This window comes from Lampetra fluviatilis, chromosome 16, assembly GCF_964198595.1.
Source record: "Lampetra fluviatilis chromosome 16, kcLamFluv1.1, whole genome shotgun sequence".
NCBI lineage: Eukaryota > Metazoa > Chordata > Hyperoartia > Petromyzontiformes > Petromyzontidae > Lampetra > Lampetra fluviatilis.
Genome location: NC_136290.1, coordinates 1,005,206 through 1,017,907, shown reverse-complemented (window position 1 = coordinate 1,017,907; position 12,702 = coordinate 1,005,206).

The following is a 12,702-nucleotide window of genomic DNA, read 5'->3' as shown; positions in this document are numbered from 1 at the left end:
TTTTTGCGTGGTTAATAACATCTTTCCAGTGATTACTGAGTTTGTACCCATCATCACGGTTGAAATTATGTCTGTGTTTGTATATTTGTATGGCTTCGTGTACAAACCTTTGATGGTAGCCCGGAGGTTTGCAGAGAACCTTGGTCTCGGAAAAGACAATTTCATGAGAGCCCGCCGAGTTTTAGCAATGATCGGCAACGGCCGAAGAATCCGTTCTGCCGTGTTTCAGATCTGACTTGTGCTCGCGGACACGATCAGCAACATGACGTTTTGTTTCTCCAATGTAGCAATCACCACAAATGCAACTCAATTTGTAGACTCCAGGATACTGTAAGTCAGGAACGACATCCTTCACAGATGGAATCAGATCACGGATTTTATGCACTGTACTGAATCGGACTTGGATCTTATGTTTGTTTTGAATTTTGGAGATCTTTTTGGTCACGCCTGCTATGTATGGTAACGTGATAGTTTTGGTCGGAGTTTCATGTGGTTGTTTCTGTGTGGTGGGAGAGACAGCTTGGCGGATAGTACGGTCAGAGTATCCGTTCATCCTGAGGGCACGATGTACATGTCTTAATTCATCAGTCAGGTGGTGTTGGTCAGACATGCCATGGGCTCCGTGGTATAGCGTTTTGATGAGAGAATTATTTTGAGATGGGTGGTGGTGGGAATCCGGTTTCAAGTAGGAATCTGTGTGGGTGGCTTTCCTGTAGACAGAATGTCCCAAGGATCCGTCAAGCCTCCTCTTAAACAGAATATCCAAGAATGGTAGTTTACCGTCTTTCTCCACTTCCATGGTGAATCTGATAGATGGGTGTCTAGAATTGATGTGGTCCAAGAAGTGGTTCAATGCTGGGAGGCCATGTGGCCAGATGACGAAAGTGTCATCCACATATCTCTTCCACAGGGAAGGACGCAGGGTGGATGTCTGGATGGCGTCTGATTCAAACTTTTCCATGAACATGTTGGCTATAACTGGTGACAAGGGGGAGCCCATAGGGGTACCCTCATTCTGTTTGTAGAAGGTGCCATTCCAGGTAAAATAGGTGTTGGTGAGGCAATGCCTAACCAGCGCAGGTACATCAGAATTCAATCCATGTTGGACTAAGTCCTCAATTATTGTTAGGGTGTCCGGTACTGGGACTTTGGTAAACAAAGATACTACATCAAAGCTGACGAGGATGTCATCAGGAGATAGTACCATGTCCTTAACCATAGAGACTAATTGGGTTGAGTTGAGTACTGCCGAAGAGGTCTTGCCTGTGAAGGGGAGCAGAGTATCTGATAGAAAACGGGCTAGTTTGTACGTCGGAGAGTTTATCGTCGACACGATGGGTCGTAGCGGGGTGCCTTCTTTATGGATTTTGGGAAGACCATAGAGTCTGGGAGGTCTTGCCGCCGATGGTTTTAGAGAGGGACGTTTGCTTGGTTCGATTAGGGAAGTCGAACTCGTGATGATACTGTTGGTTTTAGTCGTTAGGCTTTTAGTGGGATCGTTTTTAATTTTGGAGTAACTCCCATCATTAAGCAGGTCCAGGATTTTGTTGTTGTATGAATCTTTATCCATGATGACCGTGGCATTGCCCTTGTCTGCCGAGAGGATGACTATATCATCTCTCTTTTTTAAATTCGCGAGTTCAGAGCGTTCGTTTTTGCTGATGTTACTAGTGGGTTTCTTAGCATTCTTAAGAATAGTAGCTATTTCAGCTCTTGCTACATCCGCATGGATGTGTCCTATGCCTCTGAGGGCTACATCAATCTGAGAAATCATATCCTCTACTGGTATATATTTAGGGGTGACGTCGAAATTTAGTCCTTTGGCCAGTACCGTTTTTAGATTGTCAGAAATTGGAATGTTACTCTGATTAATCACGGTCTTGTTAACATCCAGCTTTGCGATGTGTGGCTCTGGTTTCTTTTTAGATAGGAGGTTGAATTTAGAAATCAGGTTAGCTTTGCATTTGGCTGACATTGAGTCAGCAGAAGCAGAAGTCATGTTATCAACGTGGTTCCAATCAGAAGGTGACATTTTTTGTGTTAACATTAGATGTGTTTGTAAGAGAGTCTTGTCTAAATTATCGAGTTCAGATCGGAGTAACCTTATTCTCTCCGAGATTAGTGATAGGCTAGCTTTAAATAAGATCTGTTTGGAGTTCGGTGAGGACACAGCAGCGAATGTGAGTGTGAAAGCGATGGGTATTACCTTGTTATCGCGGCATCTCTTGAGGAAGGCCAGAGTCTCGAGAAGCTGTGACTTCTTGTCTCGTTGTCTGTTAAAAACTCTAACAGATAGGTGGAATTCCTCCCCGTAGAGGGCATTAATTCTAGATTTGAAGCTTTCGTGACTGCAATGATTCATATTCTTAGGTTTTTTTTCGGTAAAGTCACGTAGGTAAAACATTAAAATTAATGAAAGTAAAATAAAACAAAACAAAAAAATAAAATTCACGACGTTTCGGAGGCAACACAAGTCTCCGTCATCAGGTGGGACTGTCACAGCCGAATTAGCTGCATCAAGTGAAGCAATGATTCAAGATGTAATCCCTTATAAGCAAGTTGAAGGGAGGTGGAGAGGGGGGGGGGTGGAGAGCTTATCAGGCTGTGGTAGCCAATGAATGGAAACGTATCGGGAGGGAGGAGGAGCGGTGATCAAAGACTGCACGTAGTGCTCAACACAATGAATGGAGACGTGTCGGGACGGAGGGCGAGCGGCGATCAAAGACTGCACGCAGTGCTCAACACAATGAATGGAGACGCGCCGGGACGGAGGGCGAGCGGTGATCAAAGACATCACGTAGTGCTCAACACAATGAATGGAAACGTGTCGGGACGGAGGGCGAGCGGTGATCAAAGAACAATGAAGAGATTACTGTTAAACACTGGGGATGTTAACACTCGGTGAAGTAAATTAAAATAGTGCCTGTCAGATAAGATGGTCCAAAAAGTGTAATTAAGTCTTTTTTGCGTGGTTAATAACATCTTTCCAGTGATTACTGAGTTTGTACCCATCATCACGGTTGAAATTATGTCTGTGTTTGTATATTTGTATGGCTTCGTGTACAAACCTTTGATGGTAGCCCGGAGGTTTGCAGAGAACCTTGGTCTCGGAAAAGACAATTTCATGAGAGCCCGCCGAGTTGTAGCAATGATCGGCAACGGCCGAAGAATCAGTTCTGCCGTGTTTCAGATCTGACTTGTGCTCGCGGACACGATCAGCAACATGACGTTTTGTTTCTCCAATGTAGCAATCACCACAAATGCAACTCAATTTGTAGACTCCAGGATACTGTAAGTCAGGAACGACATCCTTCACAGATGGAATCAGATCACGGATTTTATGCACTGTACTGAATCGGACTTGGATCTTATGTTTGTTTTGAATTTTGGAGATCTTTTTGGTCACGCCTGCTATGTATGGTAACGTGATAGTTTTGGTCGGAGTTTCATGTGGTTGTTTCTGTGTGGTGGGAGAGACAGCTTGGCGGATAGTACGGTCAGAGTATCCGTTCATCCTGAGGGCCCGATGTACATGTCTTAATTCATCAGTCAGGTGGTGTTGGTCAGAAATGCCATGGGCTCTGTGGTATAGCGTTTTGATGAGAGAATTATTTTGAGATGGGTGGTGGTGGGAATCCGGTTTCAAGTAGGAATCTGTGTGGGTGGCTTTCCTGTAGACAGAATGTCCCAAGGATCCGTCAAGCCTCCTCTTAAACAGAATATCCAAGAATGGTAGTTTACCGTCTTTCTCCACTTCCATGGTGAATCTGATAGATGGGTGTCTAGAATTGATGTGGTCCAAGAAGTGGTTCAATGCTGGGAGGCCATGTGGCCAGATGACGAAAGTGTCATCCACATATCTCTTCCACAGGGAAGGACGCAGGGTGGATGTCTGGATGGCGTCTGATTCAAACTTTTCCATGAACATGTTGGCTATAACTGGTGACAAGGGGGAGCCCATAGGGGTACCCTCATTCTGTTTGTAGAAGGTGCCATTCCAGGTAAAATAGGTGTTGGTGAGGCAATGCCTAACCAGCGCAGGTACATCAGAATTCAATCCATGTTGGACTAAGTCCTCAATTATTGTTAGGGTGTCCGGTACTGGGACTTTGGTAAACAAAGATACTACATCAAAGCTGACGAGGATGTCATCAGGAGATAGTACCATGTCCTTAACCATAGAGACTAATTGGGTTGAGTTGAGTACTGCCGAAGAGGTCTTGCCTGTGAAGGGGAGCAGAGTATCTGATAGAAAACGGGCTAGTTTGTACGTCGGAGAGTTTATCGTCGACACGATGGGTCGTAGCGGGGTGCCTTCTTTATGGATTTTGGGAAGACCATAGAGTCTGGGAAGTCTTGCCGCCGATGGTTTCAGAGAGGGACGTTTGCTTGGTTCGATTAGGGAAGTCGAACTCGTGATGATACTGTTGGTTTTAGTCGTTAGGCTTTTAGTGGGATCGTTTTTAATTTTGGAGAAACTCCCATCATTAAGCAGGTCCAGGATTTTGTTGTTGTATGAATCTTTATCCATGATGACCGTGGCATTGCCCTTGTCTGCCGAGAGGATGACTATATCATCTCTCTTTTTTAAATTCGCGAGTTCAGAGCGTTCGTTTTTGCTGATGTTACTAGTGGGTTTCTTAGCATTCTTAAGAATAGTAGCTATTTCAGCTCTTGCTACATCCGCATGGATGTGTCCTATGCCTCTGAGGGCTACATCAATCTGAGAAATCATATCCTCTACTGGTATATATTTAGGGGTGACGGCGAAATTTAGTCCTTTGGCCAGTACCGTTTTTAGATTGTTAGAAATTGGAATGTTACTCTGATAAGCTCTCCACCCCCCCCTCTCCACCTCCCTTCAACTTGCTTATAAGGGATTACATCTTGAATCATTGCTTCACTTGATGCAGCTAATTCGGCTGTGACGGTCCCACCTGATGACGGAGACTTGTGTTGCCTCCGAAACGTCGTGAATTTTATTTTTTTGTTTTGTTTTATTTTACTTTCATTAATTTTAATGTTTTACCTACGTGACTTTACCGAAAAAAAACCTAAGAATATGAATCATTGCAGTCACGAAAGCTTCAAATCTAGAATTAATGCCCTCTACGGGGAGGAATTCCACCTATCTGTTAGAGTTTTTAACAGACAACGAGACAAGAAGTCACAGCTTCTCGAGACGCTGGCCTTCCTCAAGAGATGCCGCGATAACAAGGTAATACCCATCGCTTTCACACTCACATCCGCTGCTGTGTCCTCACCGAACTCCAAACAGATCTTATTTAAAGCTAGCCTATCACTAATCTCGGAGAGAATAAGGTTACTCCGATCTGAACTCGATAATTTAGACAAGACTCTCTTACAAACACATCTAATGTTAACACAAAAAATGTCACCTTCTGATTGGAACCACGTTGATAACATGACTTCTGCTTCTGCTGACTCAATGTCAGCCAAATGCAAAGCTAACCTGATTTCTAAATTCAACCTCCTATCTAAAAAGAAACCAGAGCCACACATCGCAAAGCTGGATGTTAACAAGACCGTGATTAATCAGAGTAACATTCCAATTTCTGACAATCTAAAAACGGTACTGGCCAAAGGACTAAATTTCGCCGTCACCCCTAAATATATACCAGTAGAGGATATGATTTCTCAGATTGATGTAGCCCTCAGAGGCATAGGACACATCCATGCGGATGTAGCAAGAGCTGAAATAGCTACTATTCTTAAGAATGCTAAGAAACCCACTAGTAACATCAGCAAAAACGAACGCTCTGAACTCGCGAATTTAAAAAAGAGAGATGATATAGTCATCCTCTCGGCAGACAAGGGCAATGCCACGGTCATCATGGATAAAGATTCATACAACAACAAAATCCTGGACCTGCTTAATGATGGGAGTTACTCCAAAATTAAAAACGATCCCACTAAAAGCCTAACGACTAAAACCAACAGTATCATCACGAGGTCGACTTCCCTAATCGAACCAAGCAAACGTCCCTCTCTAAAACCATCGGCGGCAAGACCTCCCAGACTCTATGGTCTTCCCAAAATCCATAAAGAAGGCACCCCGCTACGATCCATCGTGTCGACGATAAACTCTCCGACGTACAAACTAGCCCGTTTAATATCAGATACTCTGCTCCCCTTCACAGGCAAGACCTCTTCGGCAGTACTCAACTCAACCCAATTAGTCTCTATGGTTAAGGACATGGTACTATCTCCTGATGACATCCTCGTCAGCTTTGATGTAGTATCTTTGTTTACCAAAGTCCCAGTACCGGACACCCTAACAATAATTGAGGACTTAGTCCAACATGGATTGAATTCTGATGTACCTGCGCTGGTTAGGCATTGCCTCACCAACACCTATTTTACCTGGAATGGCACCTTCTACAAACAGAATGAGGGTACCCCTATGGGCTCCCCCTTGTCACCAGTTATAGCCAACATGTTCATGGAAAAGTTTGAATCAGACGCCATCCAGACATCCACCCTGCGTCCTTCCCTCTGGAAGAGATATGTGGATGACACTTTCGTCATCTGGCCACATGGCTTCCCAGCATTGAACCACTTCTTGGACCACATCAATTCTAGACACCCATCTATCAGATTCACCATGGAAGTGGAGAAAGACGGTAAACTACCATTCTTGGATATTCTGTTTAAGAGGAGGCTTGACGGATCCTTGGGACATTCTGTCTACAGGAAAGCCACCCACACAGATTCCTACTTGAAACCGGATTCCCACCACCACCCATCTCAAAAGAATTGTCTCATCAAAACGCTATACCACAGAGCCCATGGCATTTCTGACCAACACCACCTGACTGATGAATTAAGACATGTACATCGGGCCCTCAGGATGAACGGATACTCTGACCGTACTATCCGCCAAGCTGTCTCTCCCACCACACAGAAACAACCACATGAAACTCCGACCAAAACTATCACGTTACCATACATAGCAGGCGTGACCAAAAAGATCTCCAAAATTCTAAACAAACATAAGATCCAAGTCCGATTCAGTACAGTGCATAAAATCCGTGATCTGATTCCATCTGTGAAGGATGTCGTTCCTGACTTACAGTATCCTGGAGTCTACAAATTGAGTTGCATTTGTGGTGATTGCTACATTGGAGAAACAAAACGTCATGTTGCTGATCGTGTCCGCGAGCACAAGTCAGATCTGAAACACGGCAAAACTGATTCTTCGGCCGTTGCCGATCATTGCTACAACTCGGCGGGCTCTCATGAAATTGTCTTTTCCGAGACCAAGGTTCTCTGCAAACCTCCGGGCTACCATCAAAGGTTTGTACACGAAGCCATACAAATATACAAACACAGACATAATTTCAACCGTGATGATGGGTACAAACTCAGTAATCACTGGAAAGATGTTATTAACCACGCAAAAAAGACTTAATTACACTTTTTGGACCATCTTATCTGACAGGCACTATTTTAATTTACTTCACCGAGTGTTAACATCCCCAGTGTTTAACAGTAATCTCTTCATTGTTCTTTGATCACCGCTCGCCCTCCGTCCCGACACGTTTCCATTCATTGTGTTGAGAACTACGTGATGTCTTTGATCACCGCTCGCCCTCCGTCCCGGCGCGTCTCCATTCAATGTGTTGAGCACTGCGTGCAGTCTTTGATCGCCGCTCGCCCTCCGTCCCGACACGTCTCCATTCATTGTGTTGAGCACTACGTGCAGTCTTTGATCACCGCTCCTCCTCCCTCCCGATACGTTTCCATTCATTGGCTACCACAGCCTGATAAGCTCTCCACCCCCCCTCTCCACCTCCCTTCAACTTGCTTATAAGGGATTACATCTTGAATCATTGCTTCACTTGATGCAGCTAATTCGGCTGTGACGGTCCCACCTGATGACGGAGACTTGTGTTGCCTCCGAAACGTCGTGAATTTTATTTTTTTGTTTTGTTTTATTTTACTTTCATTAATTTTAATGTTTTACCTACGTGACTTTACCGAAAAAACCTAAGAATATTTTACTAGGTTATTTAATTTTAGTGTGTCCTCCTGATTTTCAGGCTTACTTGCCGTGCAGCACCACGTCTGTTGACCACTCATTGAAATGCAAATGTTTTCTCTAACCCCCCTTCCTTCTCTATGCCTCCGCCCCCCCCTCTGTCTATTTAAGGCCACCCCACAGAGACGATCACCCCTCTCTGTTACCTGTGTTGCTCCCGCTATGTATATTGGTGATATCTGTCTGCTAATATGTCTGTCTATAGTTTTCCGGTTAGATTTTATGTCGCTATTTCATTATACCTGATGATGATTGCTTGTGTTGCAATCGAAACGTCGTATTCTATTATTTAATTTAATGTATTATTTTATCTTTAGACGTGACTTAACCGAAAGAACCAAATAATAATTCCTGCAGTCACGAAAGTTCTAAAATTAAGATTGATCCACTTCTACGGGGAAGTTTAAAGCTTATCTTTTTTCTCTCTCTCTGGCGACTTGTTTTCTCTGCCTGTGTCCTCTTTAGAATGTTCACACTTAAATTCTAACTTAGCAATCTTTGAAATACGTAATCAACCAGGCTATGCGTTAATTGTGTGTTGACCGACCCTCTGTGTTGTATTACATTACATTTCGATATTTTACTAGGTTATTTAATTTTAGTGTGTCCTCCTGATTTTCAGGCTTACTTGCCGTGCAGCACCACGTCTGTTGACCACTCATTGATATGCAAATTTTTTCTCAAACCCCCCTTCCTTCACTCTGTCTCCGCCCCCCCACTCTGTCTATTTAAGGCCACCCCACAGAGACGATCACCCCTCTCTGTTACCTGTGTTGCTCCCGCTATGTATCTTGGTGATATCTGTCTGCTAATATGTCTGTCTATAGTTTTCTGGTTAGATTTTATGTCGCTATTTCATTATACCTGATGATGATTGCTTGTGTTGCAATCGAAACGTCGTATTCTATTATTTAATTTAATTTATTATTTTATCTTTAGACGTGACTTAACCGAAAGAACGAAATAATAATTCCTGCAGTCACGAAAGTTCTAAAATTAAGATTGAACCACTTCTACGGGGAAGTTTTAAGCTTATATTTTTTCTCTCTCTCTGGCGACTTGTTTTCTCTGCCTGTGTCCTCTTTAGAATGTTCACACTTAAATTCTAACTTAGCAATCTTTGAAATACGTAATCAACCAGGCTATGCGTTAATTGTGTGTTGACCGACACTCTGTGTTGTATTACATTACATTTCGATATTTTACTAGGTTGTTTAATTTTAGTGTGTCCTCCTGATTTTCAGGCTTACTTGCCGTGCAGCACCACGTCTGTTGACCACTCATTAATATGCAAATGTTTTCTCTAACCCCCCTTCCTTCTCTCTGCCTCCGCCCCCCCCTCTGTCTATTTAAGGCCACCCCACAGAGACGATCACCCCTCTCTGTTACCTGTGTTGCTCCCGCTATGTATCTTGGTGATATCTGTCTGCTAATATGTCTGTCTATAGTTTTCTGGTTAGATTTAACGTCGCTATTTCATTATACCTGATGATGATTGCTTGTGTTGCAATCGAAACGTCGTATTCTATTATTTAATTTAATTTATTATTTTATCTTTAGACGTGACTTAACCGAAAGAACCAAATAATAATTCCTGCAGTCACGAAAGTTCTAAAATTAAGATTGAACCACCTCTACGGGGAAGTTTTAAGCTTATCTTTTTTCTCTCTCTCTGGCGACTTGTTTTCTCTGCCTGTGTCCTCTTTAGAATGTTCACACTTAAATTCTAACTTAGCAATCTTTGAAATACGTAATCAACCAGGCTATGCGTTAATTGTGTGTTGACCGACCTTCTGTGTTGTATTACATTACATTTCGATATTTTACTAGGTTATTTAATTTTAGTGTGTCCTCCTGATTTTCAGGCTTACTTGCCGTGCAGCACCACATCTGTTGACCACTCATTGATATGCACATTTTTTCTCTAACCCCCCTTCCTTCTCTCTGCCTACGCCCCCCCCCCCTCTGTCTATTTAAGGCCACCCCACAGAGACGATCACCCCTCTCTGTTACCTGTGTTGCTCCCGCTATGTATCTTGGTGATATCTGTCTGCTAACATGTATGTCTATAGTTTTCTGGTTAGATTTTATGTCGCTATTTCATTATACCTGATGATGATTGCTTGTGTTGCAATCGAAACGTCGTATTCTATTATTTAATTTAATTTATTATTTTATCTTTAGACGTGACTTAACCGAAAGAACCAAATAATAATTCCTGCAGTCAAAAAAGTTCTAAAATTAAGATTGAACCACCTCTACGGGGAAGTTTTAAGCTTATCTTTTTTCTCTCTCTCTGGCGACTTGTTTTCTCTGCCTGTGTCCTCTTTAGAATGTTCACACTTAAATTCTAACTTAGCAATCTTTGAAATACGTAATCAACCAGGCTATGCGTTAATTGTGTGTTGACCGACCCTCTGTGTTGTATTACATTACATTTCGATATTTTACTAGGTTATTTAATTTTAGTGTGTCCTCCTGATTTTCAGGCTTACTTGCCGTGCAACACCACGTCTGTTGACCACTCATTGATATGCACATTTTTTCTCTAACCCCCCTTCCTTCTCTCTGCCTCCGCCCCCCCCTCTGTCTATTTAAGGCCACCCCACAGAGACGATCACCCCTCTCTGTTACCTGTGTTGCTCCCGCTATGTATCTTGGTGATATCTGTCTGCTAATATGTCTGTCAAAAGTTTTCTGGTTAGATTTTATGTCGCTATTTCATTATACCTGATGATGATTGCTTGTGTTGCAATCGAAACGTCGTATTCTATTATTTAATTTAATTTATTATTTTATCTTTAGACGTGACTTAACCGAAAGAACCAAATAATAATTCCTGCACTCACGAAAGTTCTAAAATTAAGATTGAACCACTTCTACGGGGAAGTTTTAAGCTTATCTTTTTTCTCTCTCTCCGGCGATTTGTTTTCTCTGCCTGTGTCCTCTTTAGAATGTTCACACTTAAATTCTAACTTAGCAATCTTTGAAATACGTAATAAACCAGGTTATGCGTTAATTGTGTGTTGACCGACCCTCTGTGTTGTATTACATTACATTTCGATATTTTACTAGGTTATTTAATTTTAGTGTGTCCTCCTGATTTTCAGGCTTACTTGCCGTGCAGCACCACGTCTGTTGACCACTCATTGATATGCACATTTTTTCTCTAACCCCCCTTCCTTCTCTCTGCCTCCGCCCCCCCCCTCTGTCTATTTAAGGCCACCCCACAGAGACGATCACCCCTCTCTGTTACCTGTGTTGCTCCCGCTATGTATCTTGGTGATATCTGTCTGCTAATATGTCTGTCTATAGTTTTCTGGTTAGATTTTATGTCGCTATTTCATTATACCTGATGATGATTGCTTGTGTTGCAATCGAAACGTCGTATTCTATTATTTAATTTAATTTATTATTTTATCTTTAGACGTGACTTAACCGAAAGAACCAAATAATAATTCCTGCCGTCACGAAAGTTCTAAAATTAAGATTGAACCACTTCTACGGGGAAGTTTTAAGCTTATCTTTTTTCTCTCTCTCTGGCGACTTGTTTTCTCTGCCTGTGTCCTCTTTAGAATGTTCACACTTAAATTCTAACTTAGCAATCTTTGAAATACGTAATCAACCAGGCTATGCGTTAATTGTGTGTTGACCGACCCTCTGTGTTGTATTACATTACATTTCGATATTTTACTAGGTTATTTAATTTTAGTGTGTCCTCCTGATTTTCAGGCTTACTTGCCGTGCAGCACCACGTCTGTTGACCACTCATTGATATGCAAATTTTTTCTCTAACCCCCCTTCCTTCTCTCTGCCTCCGCCCCCCCCTCTGTCTATTTAAGGCCACCCCACAGAGACGATCACCCCTCTCTGTTACCTGTGTTGCTCCCGCTATGTAACTTGGTGATATCTGTCTGCTAATATGTCTGTCTATAGTTTTCTGGTTAGATTTTATGTCGCTATTTCATTATACCTGATGATGATTGCTTGTGTTGCAATCGAAACGTCGTATTCTATTATTTAATTTAATTTATTATTTTATCTTTAGACGTGACTTAACCGAAAGAACCAAATAATAATTCCTGCAGTCACGAAAGTTCTAAAATTAAGATTGAACCACTTCTACGGGGAAGTTTTAAGCTTATCTTTTTTCTCTCTCTCTGGCGACTTGTTTTCTCTGCCTGTGTCCTCTTTAGAATGTTCACACTTAAATTCTAACTTAGCAATCTTTGAAATACGTAATCAACCAGGCTATGCGTTAATTGTGTGTTGAACGACCCTCTGTGTTGTATTACATAACATTTCGATATTTTACTAGGTTATTTAATTTTAGTGTGTCCTCCTGATTTTCAGGCTTACTTGCCGTGCAGCACCACGTCTGTTGACCACTCATTGATATGCAAATTTTTTCTCTAACCCCCCTTCCTTCTCTCTGCCTCCGCCCCCCCTCTGTCTATTTAAGGCCACCCCACAGAGACGATCACCCCTCTCTGTTACCTGTGTTGCTCCCGCTATGTATCTTGGTGATATCTGTCTGCTAATATGTCTGTCTATAGTTTTCTGGTTAGATTTTATGTCGCTATTTCATTATACCTGATGATGATTGCTTGTGTTGCAATCGAAACGTCGTATTCTATTAT